The following is an 8071-nucleotide window of genomic DNA, read 5'->3' on the forward strand; positions in this document are numbered from 1 at the left end:
TACAGGCATGTGCCACCACACCCAGCTAATTTTATATTTTTAGTACAGATGGGATTTCTCTATGTTAGTCAGGCTGGTCTCAAACTTCTGACCTCAGGTGATTCGCCTGTCTTGGCCCCCCAAAGTGCAGGGATTACAAGCGTGAGCCACTGTGCCTGGCCTTACCTGTTATTTTCTGTACTCCTATATCATTTGCATTTTTAAAAAACAAGAACGCACTTCTTTTCCCATTAAAAAAAGAACCATAATATTTTTTCATGACCCTGTCCCAGAAAACTCTTCTGTACTCACATGGGTAACTCAAACACTGTGACGCACACTGCTGAGGCAGCTAGTTGTCTCCCTTTTTGAAAGAAAATTAAAAGGAAGAGGAAAGTCCATATTTATTCTCCTTTGTGCGCTTGTAGAGGTCATCTAATAGGAAGTGTTCCAAGCTGCTTTAAAGCCCTTCTCCTCTTTAAAGTGGTTTACAAACATTAGCTCAGCACCCTTCAGGGCCTCATAGTGGGGCGGGCTCATATAAGAGGCTAGTGAGTCATAAGGAAGTGGCAGCTGTGGATGCCATGTCAGTGGTCCTAATAATGCCCCTAACACGTGTCTCTGGCTGTCCTGTGCTCAAAGGGCTTTCTCCTGCATTATCTGGCGTAACCCTTCTATGACCCTTGGGAGGTCAGGTCAGTACTGCTATTCCTATATAACAGATGGAGGAATCTATAATATAGGTTCTGGAAAGTGAAATGATAAGCCCAAGATGGGGAAGCCAGTCAGCAGGAGGGTTTCACGTCACTTACATGTCAATTACTGCACAGCACAAAAGAGAGGATCACTAATGTCAAACCTCGTATAACATAACTTTGACATTGGGGAGGTAGGAGAGGGAGAAGAGCAAACAGTCTTTCTGCCTAATCTGCCCCTATTTTTCTTTCCTCCCTTCTTTCTTTCTATCCTCCCTCCTTCATTCCCTCTCTGCTTCTACTCCATTGGGAAAAGAAGAGGTGAGGAAGAGGACCCTATTCGAGAAGTAAACAGATCATCACAATTCAGCAGCCAAGTTTTATGCAAATTTAAGTTACGCCACAGATTTGAAGCAATGTGCCAAAATATATTAATCAAGTCTCATTTATATGCAAATATTGAAGAAACGAGAAGCTTCTCACGCTGTAAATTCGTCAAGCGTTGCTCCAGTTCAACACAGGAAGGCTGAGTGACTTGCAGGTGGTGTTCACACTTTTGCCACACGGGGACGCCACCACCGTTGGTAGCCGGACATCCCGGCACTCCCTCAGGGTGGAACATGGGAGCATTGCATAATACAAAGTTTCACTCACCCTCATCACTCAGCTTGAAATGACCATTAACACAGTTTTCTCTCCCATTAAACTAAATTCCTCAAAGGCAAGCTCAGACTTATTCTTTTAAACCCCATCTCCTAGACCAGTGTCTGGTATATAGTAACTTACCATTAAGATCTTTTTCTCTTAAAAGTAGTCTTTTTTTCTTTTCTTTTTTTTTTTTTAAGACAGAATCTTACTGTGTGGCCCAGGCTGGAGTACAGTGGCGCGATCTCGGCTCCCTGCAACTTCTGCTTCCTGGGCTCAAGCGATTCTTGGGCCTCAGCCTTCCAAAGTGCTGGGATTACAGGCGTGAGCCACTGTGCCCAGCCTTAAAAAGTATTCTTAACACAAAAAATTTCAAATATATCCCAAAGTACAGAGTACAATATAATGAATCCCCTTGTACTCATTATCCAGCTTCAACACCTATCAACTCATGGTCAATCATCTGTCCTCTATATCCCCAATTTCTTAGAATTCAATAACAAATGTAAATATTTTGGCGTACGACATTGTAAAAAAGAAAAGAAAAGAAATGTAATTGCTAGGCCTCTCTCACTGACTTTAAAATACCTGGGTGGGTGGCGGTGGGCAGAGTGGAGAGAAGGAGAATTTTTCTAGAGGTTGGAGCCTTTTGTGGAACAATTTCCTGTAATGGGAAAAATTGAGACGGGTAAGAGGAAAGAATAATGATTGTTATGTGCCAAGTGTTGTGCATTATTATTTAATTTCCCCTTTCTGGGAGATACAGGTATGACATACCCATTTTAAAGATAAGGCTCGGAGATGTCGAGTGCTGTATCTTCAGCTGTGTGTGGCTTCAAGGTTTGTATTCTCCACCCTCTGAAAGGATGAAGTTGCAATGCACATCAAACCAAATCCACCCCTGGTACGAGCCTTTCCCTCCCGCCCATTACCTAAATCCAGCTTCATTCATAGGGCCTTGGGGGACAAGCCCCTGAGAGTTACTCCAACCCTTTGGAGAAGGAAGGGTTTCCATGCCCAGAGTGTCAAAGGGGAATTCAGTTTCTTATTAGACAGAGCTCATTTCCTCCTGTTGCTTGTCCTGAGAAAATGACTGCCTGGAGTCCCAGAGAATTTGTAAGTAAATCTGCAGGCCAAGAGCGGTGGCTGCCACCTGTAATCTCAGCAATCTGGGAGACTGAAGCAGGAGGATTGCTTTTGTCAAGGAGTTTGAGACCAGCCTGAAAAAACACGGCAAGACCTGTCTCTACACAAAAAAAAAAAAAAAGAAAAAAAATTAGCTGGGCGTGGTGACACACACCTGTAGTCCCAGCTGCTCGGGAGGCTGAGGCGTGAGAACTGCTTGAGCCTGGGAGTTTGGGGCTGCAGTGAGCCATGATCATGCCACTGCACTCATCCTGGGTGACAGAGTGAGACCGTGTCTCTAAATAAATAAATAAATAAATAAATAAATAAATAAATAAAAATTTGTGAGGGATTAAACAATAAAACACACATACACTGGTTAGGATAAACCATTTGTGGGAAAAATCTAAGAGATTGTGTTTAAGTGAGTTCTTGAATAGATTAGACTGGGTTTGATTGAGACTCTAAGGAAGTGAACCAAGCCTCAATTACTTGTAGGGGAAGGGGACCCCACTGTAAGAGAAGGAAGCTGACCAGCCATGGCAGCTTGGAAAATGACAAGTCTCAGGGGCAAATGCTGGCAAGGCCTGTCCATTCAGTGTCCAGGCAAGAAGAAAGCTTGGCAAGCAGACCCGAGCAAAGAGGTTTGCCAGGCAAAGAAACCCCTCTAGTGGGTAAGAGCGCCTTGAGCAATTCAGCCGAGACATAGGTCTTCTATTCAAACTTTGCCACAATTCCTTGCTCGCTCTTCTGGATAATTTGGCTTCTTGGGTATTCGTTTTTCAACAGGGAAAGAACAAAGTGCTCTGGCTTGTGTGAACTTCCAGTACTCTCGAAAGCTGATTTTCTCATTATAAGTGAATAAATTGGCTTTCTGGTTATAACTTGGCTTCTCCAGTAATTTGCCTCGAGGGAGAGAATGGACTGATCTCCCTACTAGAGTGTGCGGTCTGCTAGCCAGCTTAACTTCTCTTTGTAAGCGAATAAATGGGCCTCCTGTAGTTATAGATCAGCCTCAGGGGTGCCTGGTTAATGCCTGGTTTCCTGGGGAAGAAGGACCCGGTGAGAAGTGCCAACACACAGGTCTCCTGGCCTGCAAGACAGGAGGCCCCTTAAGTGGAGAAATCATCAAGGCAATAAATGCCGTCTCCTGGGGTCTCTTCGGAGAGAGCTGGTGTCTGAACCACAGTGACACGTGGCCTTAACTCAAGGAACTGAACCTTCATGCCCCAAAGGAAGCGAGTTTTGATCCTTTAACCCCAAGCAGGTTATTCCAGCTCAGTGAGAAGAATCCCTACTTTATTCCCATTGGCATGAGACGAAGAGGTTCTTGGAAGCAAAACTTTGCCATGTCGCTCCTTCCTTTAAAATCCCTTGACAGCCTCTTATTACTTAGAGTATAAAGTCCAAACTGCTTGGCAAGACTTGCCTTTATGACAGGAAAAATAAAAAAATAAAAAAATTATTGCTACATGATTTCATCAGATCAAATCCCCTTATAGCTGTAAGGTGTTTTATTATGTGAAGTGCTAAATAACACTGAAACTAAGATATCCCATTGATCATAAAACACATCCAATTTCAAATAGACTAAAATGTGAAAAATATTCAAATCTGAAAGTCACCAAAATATGGTATTTAAAATGAAAGCTGAGAGTTATAATTTTTCCCTTTTAGGGGAGAGATACAATTCATTTTAAAGAGAAATAATTCTGGCTGGGTGTGGTGGCTCACACCTGTAATCCCAGCACTTTGGGAGGCCGAGGTGGGCTGATCACTTGAGGTCAGGAGTTTGAGACCAGCCGGGCCAACTTGGCAAAATCCTATCACTACTAAAATTACAAAAATTAGCCTGGCATGGTGGTGGGCACCTGCAATCCCAGCTACTCGGGAGGCTGAGGCAGAAGAATAGCTTGAACCTGGGAAGCAGAGGTTGCAGCGAGCCGAGATTGCACCACTGCACTCCAGTCTGGGTGACAGAGTGAGACTCCATCTCAAAAAAAAAAAAAAAATTCTGTTATTTAGGAAAACACTGTGATGGATTTTATATTTTTGAGAATGTATGACCAATATGCTTAGGCTTGGATAAGTGAGAATAAGTGAGAGAGACAGAGAAAGAGAGAGAGAGAGAGGAATTGCTCTGTAGAGTAAGGAACTAGAGCTTTTTTTGCGGCCAGAACGGTGGGGCTGGGGAGAAGTGAGGAAGGTCTAGCTTCAGCGCAGTATTCTCTAGAATTACCTGGGAGTTTTCAAGTGCATGCCCAGCTGGCCCCACTTTTTTTTTTTTTTTTTTTGAGACGGAGTCTTGCTCTGTCGCCCAGGCTGGAGTGCAGTGGCGCGATCTCGGCTCACTGCAAGCTCCGCCTCCTGGGTTCACGCCATTCTCCTGCCTCAGCCTCTCTGAGTAGCTGGGACTACAGGCGCCCGCCACCACGCCCGGCTAATTTTTTTTTGTATTTTTAGTAGAGATGGGGTTTCACCGTGGTCTTGACCTCCTGACCTCGTGATCCGCCCGCCTCGGCCTCCCAAAGTGCTGGGATTACAAGCGTGAGCCACCGCGCCCGGCCCGTGGCCCCACTTTCATAGATTCAGATTAAAATGGTTTGAGATGAGTACTGGGAATTTTTTTTTTTTTTTTTTTTTTTTTAGACGGCATCTCGCTCTTGTCGCCCGGGCTGGAGTGCAATGGCATAATATCGGCTCACCACAACCTCCGCCTCCCGGGTTCAAGAGATTCTCCTGCCTCAGCCTCCCGACTAGCTAGGATTACAGGCATGCGCCACCATGCCCAGCTAATTTTGTATTTTCAGTAGAGACGGGGTTTCTCCATGTTGGTCAGGCTGGTCTCAAACTCCCGACCTCTCCCAAAGTGCTGGGATTACAGGCATGAGCCACTGTGCCTGACCCGGGAATTGGTCTTTTTAAAAGCTTCTAGGAGATTGTAACTGGTGAGACAGAGGAGGTGGCGGTCACAGGTGCTTAAGAAAATAAAGCTGGCTGGTAACAGCCTCCCTATGGTGGAGGTGGCCTATGCACGTTGGGGCTGCCACGGTCAGTGTTTAATCGTAAGTGGTTTTCTGTCTGTGCTGTGGCCTTCTTTGCCTCTCTCAAGCCTGCAGTGTGAGCTGGCCATCCCAGCACTTGGATGTTACTGGTGTTTTGGGGAATGGAGGAAGTGAGTTGCTGCCCAGAAACGAAGATGCGGAGGACAGACTTCAGGGACCGACTGCAGCAGCAGAGCTGAGAGCAGCAAGGGACAGAGGACCAGGGCCACAGAGCCCAGGCCGGGGGAGCACCGCCTTGCCCTACCCCCAGAACCACACCAAATCCTCAGGGATGCTGCGCTTCCCACTGTTGATGGCATGGCTGTTTCAGCTTTTCCATTTGAATATTGAATGAAAAGATCGTGCTGGAGGGCTTGAGGGACTGGGGACATTCAGAACCAACAGTGGTTTCATCATCTGTCTTGTGATCTGGTTCCTGCCCACCTATCCCACCCCCTCCACACCTATGGCCTCACCCTCACCTCTCTCCTGGGCTGCGTGAAATACCTACTCACCCTTAAAGACTCAGCCCAAGGTTTACCCACTCTGAGAAGCCTTTTCTTCCCCTCCCCTGTCCTTCACCACACTGGGTGATTTCCTCCTGCTGCTCGGATGGATCACCTGCAGGCCTCCCGGCGCGCCTCCGTTCTGGGTGGAATCGTGTCCCCCCAAAGGATAAGTTGGAATCCTAACCCCTGGTGCTTTATGTGAACTTATCTGGAGAGAAGGTCTTTATAAATGTTACCGAGTTAACATGAGGTCATGAGGGTGAGCTCCAATCCCATAGGACTGGTGTCCTTACACAAAGGGAAGAATCTGGGCACAGAGACAGACATGCACAGGGAGCAGGCCACGTGAAGATCAGAGCTGAGGTTGCCACAAGCCAAGGAACTACCAGAAGTAGGGGAGAGGCCTGGAGCAGATCCCTCTCCAGCTCCGCCAGAGGGGAGGAGTAGCGTACACCAAGAGAATAATTAACAGGGGAACCTGGCTAATTCCAGAAATCTTTTCAAGGAAAGTGATATTTGAGCTGAGCAGAGAGGAATGGCCCTGCTGACACCTTGGTCTTGAACTTCTAGCCTGCAGAATGGTGAGATAGTAAAATTCTGTTTTTCTAAGCCATTCAGTTTGTGGTACTCTGTTATGGCAGGCCCAGCAAATTTATACGGCCTGTCACATATCAGTGACTTCACGTTTTTAGGTCTGTTACCCCAACTAAGCTATAAACCCCTCAAAAGCAGAGACTGCCTTACTCACTTTTGCACTTCATCTAACAACGCCTAAATGTTTGTTGAATGAATCAGTGATTACAGTTCATCCCCAGTTTCCTGAATCTACTCTCAGAAACAGCACATGGTGGTAGAAAATGCCTGGTGCTTAGTTGGCAGCTGTTACCAGCTCTGCTGCCATCTGTCCATGACTGTCATCAATAACCACAGCAATGACAATGACCCCAGTTTCAGCTAGCATTCGGTGGGCATCAAACTATATGAGAATGCATTTATTCAGTCAGTCACTCAAAAACCATTGAGTGGTGCTCGCTTTGGCAGCACATATACTAAAATTGGAGTGATACAGAGAAGGTTAGCATGGCCCCTGCACAAGGATGACACACAAATTCGTGAAGTGTTTTATATTTTTAAGACTTGTGCACAAATATCACAAGCAGCTTTATTTGACGTCGCAAAAACCTGGAAACAACCCAAATGTCTAACAACAGGTTAGCGGATAAACAAGTTGTGGTATGCTGGTATATCCGTACAGTGGAATAATTCTTAGCAATGAAAAGGAATGAATTGTCCATATAGGCATCAAGGTAGATGAACTCAAAATAATTATAAATGAAATAAGCTAGGTAAAAAATGAGTACATATTATATGATTCCATTTACATAAAATTCTAGAAAATGCAAGCTAATATAGAATGACAGGAGCAAATCAATCATCGCCTAAAAATGGGGAGAAGCAGAGGGACAGGAGAAAGGGATTACCAAGGGGCATAAGGAAACTCATGGGGGTGGTGGGTACATTCAATATCTTCATTCTGATGATGGTTTCAAATTGTACAATTTAAATACGTTGTTTATTATATGTCAATTATCGTCAACAAAGCTATTATAAAATGAAGAAAAAAGCCCACTGATTGACTTGTATGGGTCAGGTTCTGTGCTAAGAACTGAGGATAGACGGCTAGCCAAGAGCAGCCTGGTCCCAGCCTTCATGGAGTTTATAAACTAACAGGAGAGATGGATCAAGTAGTTATATAATGACAGTGGTGGCAAACACTGAAAGGAGAAGTAGAGTACAACAAGAGAATAATTAACGGGGACCCTGGCTACCCCAGATAGCTTCTCAGAAAACGTGATGTTTGCGCTGAGCAGAGAGAGATTTGCAGAAATAAGCGAGGCAAAAAGGTAAGTGAGCATGTTCCCAGTAGAGGACACAGCATGTGTGAAGCCTGTTCATTCAACAATTACCTACTGAGAACATATGGCATGGGTAATTGTTCTAGGTCCTGCATACAGCAGGGAAAACAATTAATACAGATCTCAACTGTTGTGAAGAACAGAACACCTTCCAGAAG

General features: G+C 45.2%; 1 non-coding gene across 1 annotated transcript; it reads left to right on the plus strand.

Annotated features, from left to right (window-relative positions):
- The first annotated feature begins 7022 nt into the window (after nt 1–7022).
- On the plus strand, nt 7023–7129 carry LOC134734953 (U6 spliceosomal RNA). Its single transcript, XR_010117821.1, has one exon. It is a non-coding gene; the product is annotated as a U6 spliceosomal RNA (small nuclear RNA).
- Nucleotides 7130–8071: the final 942 nt, after the last annotated feature.

Source organism: Symphalangus syndactylus, chromosome 12 (genome assembly GCF_028878055.3).
Source record: "Symphalangus syndactylus isolate Jambi chromosome 12, NHGRI_mSymSyn1-v2.1_pri, whole genome shotgun sequence".
NCBI lineage: Eukaryota > Metazoa > Chordata > Mammalia > Primates > Hylobatidae > Symphalangus > Symphalangus syndactylus.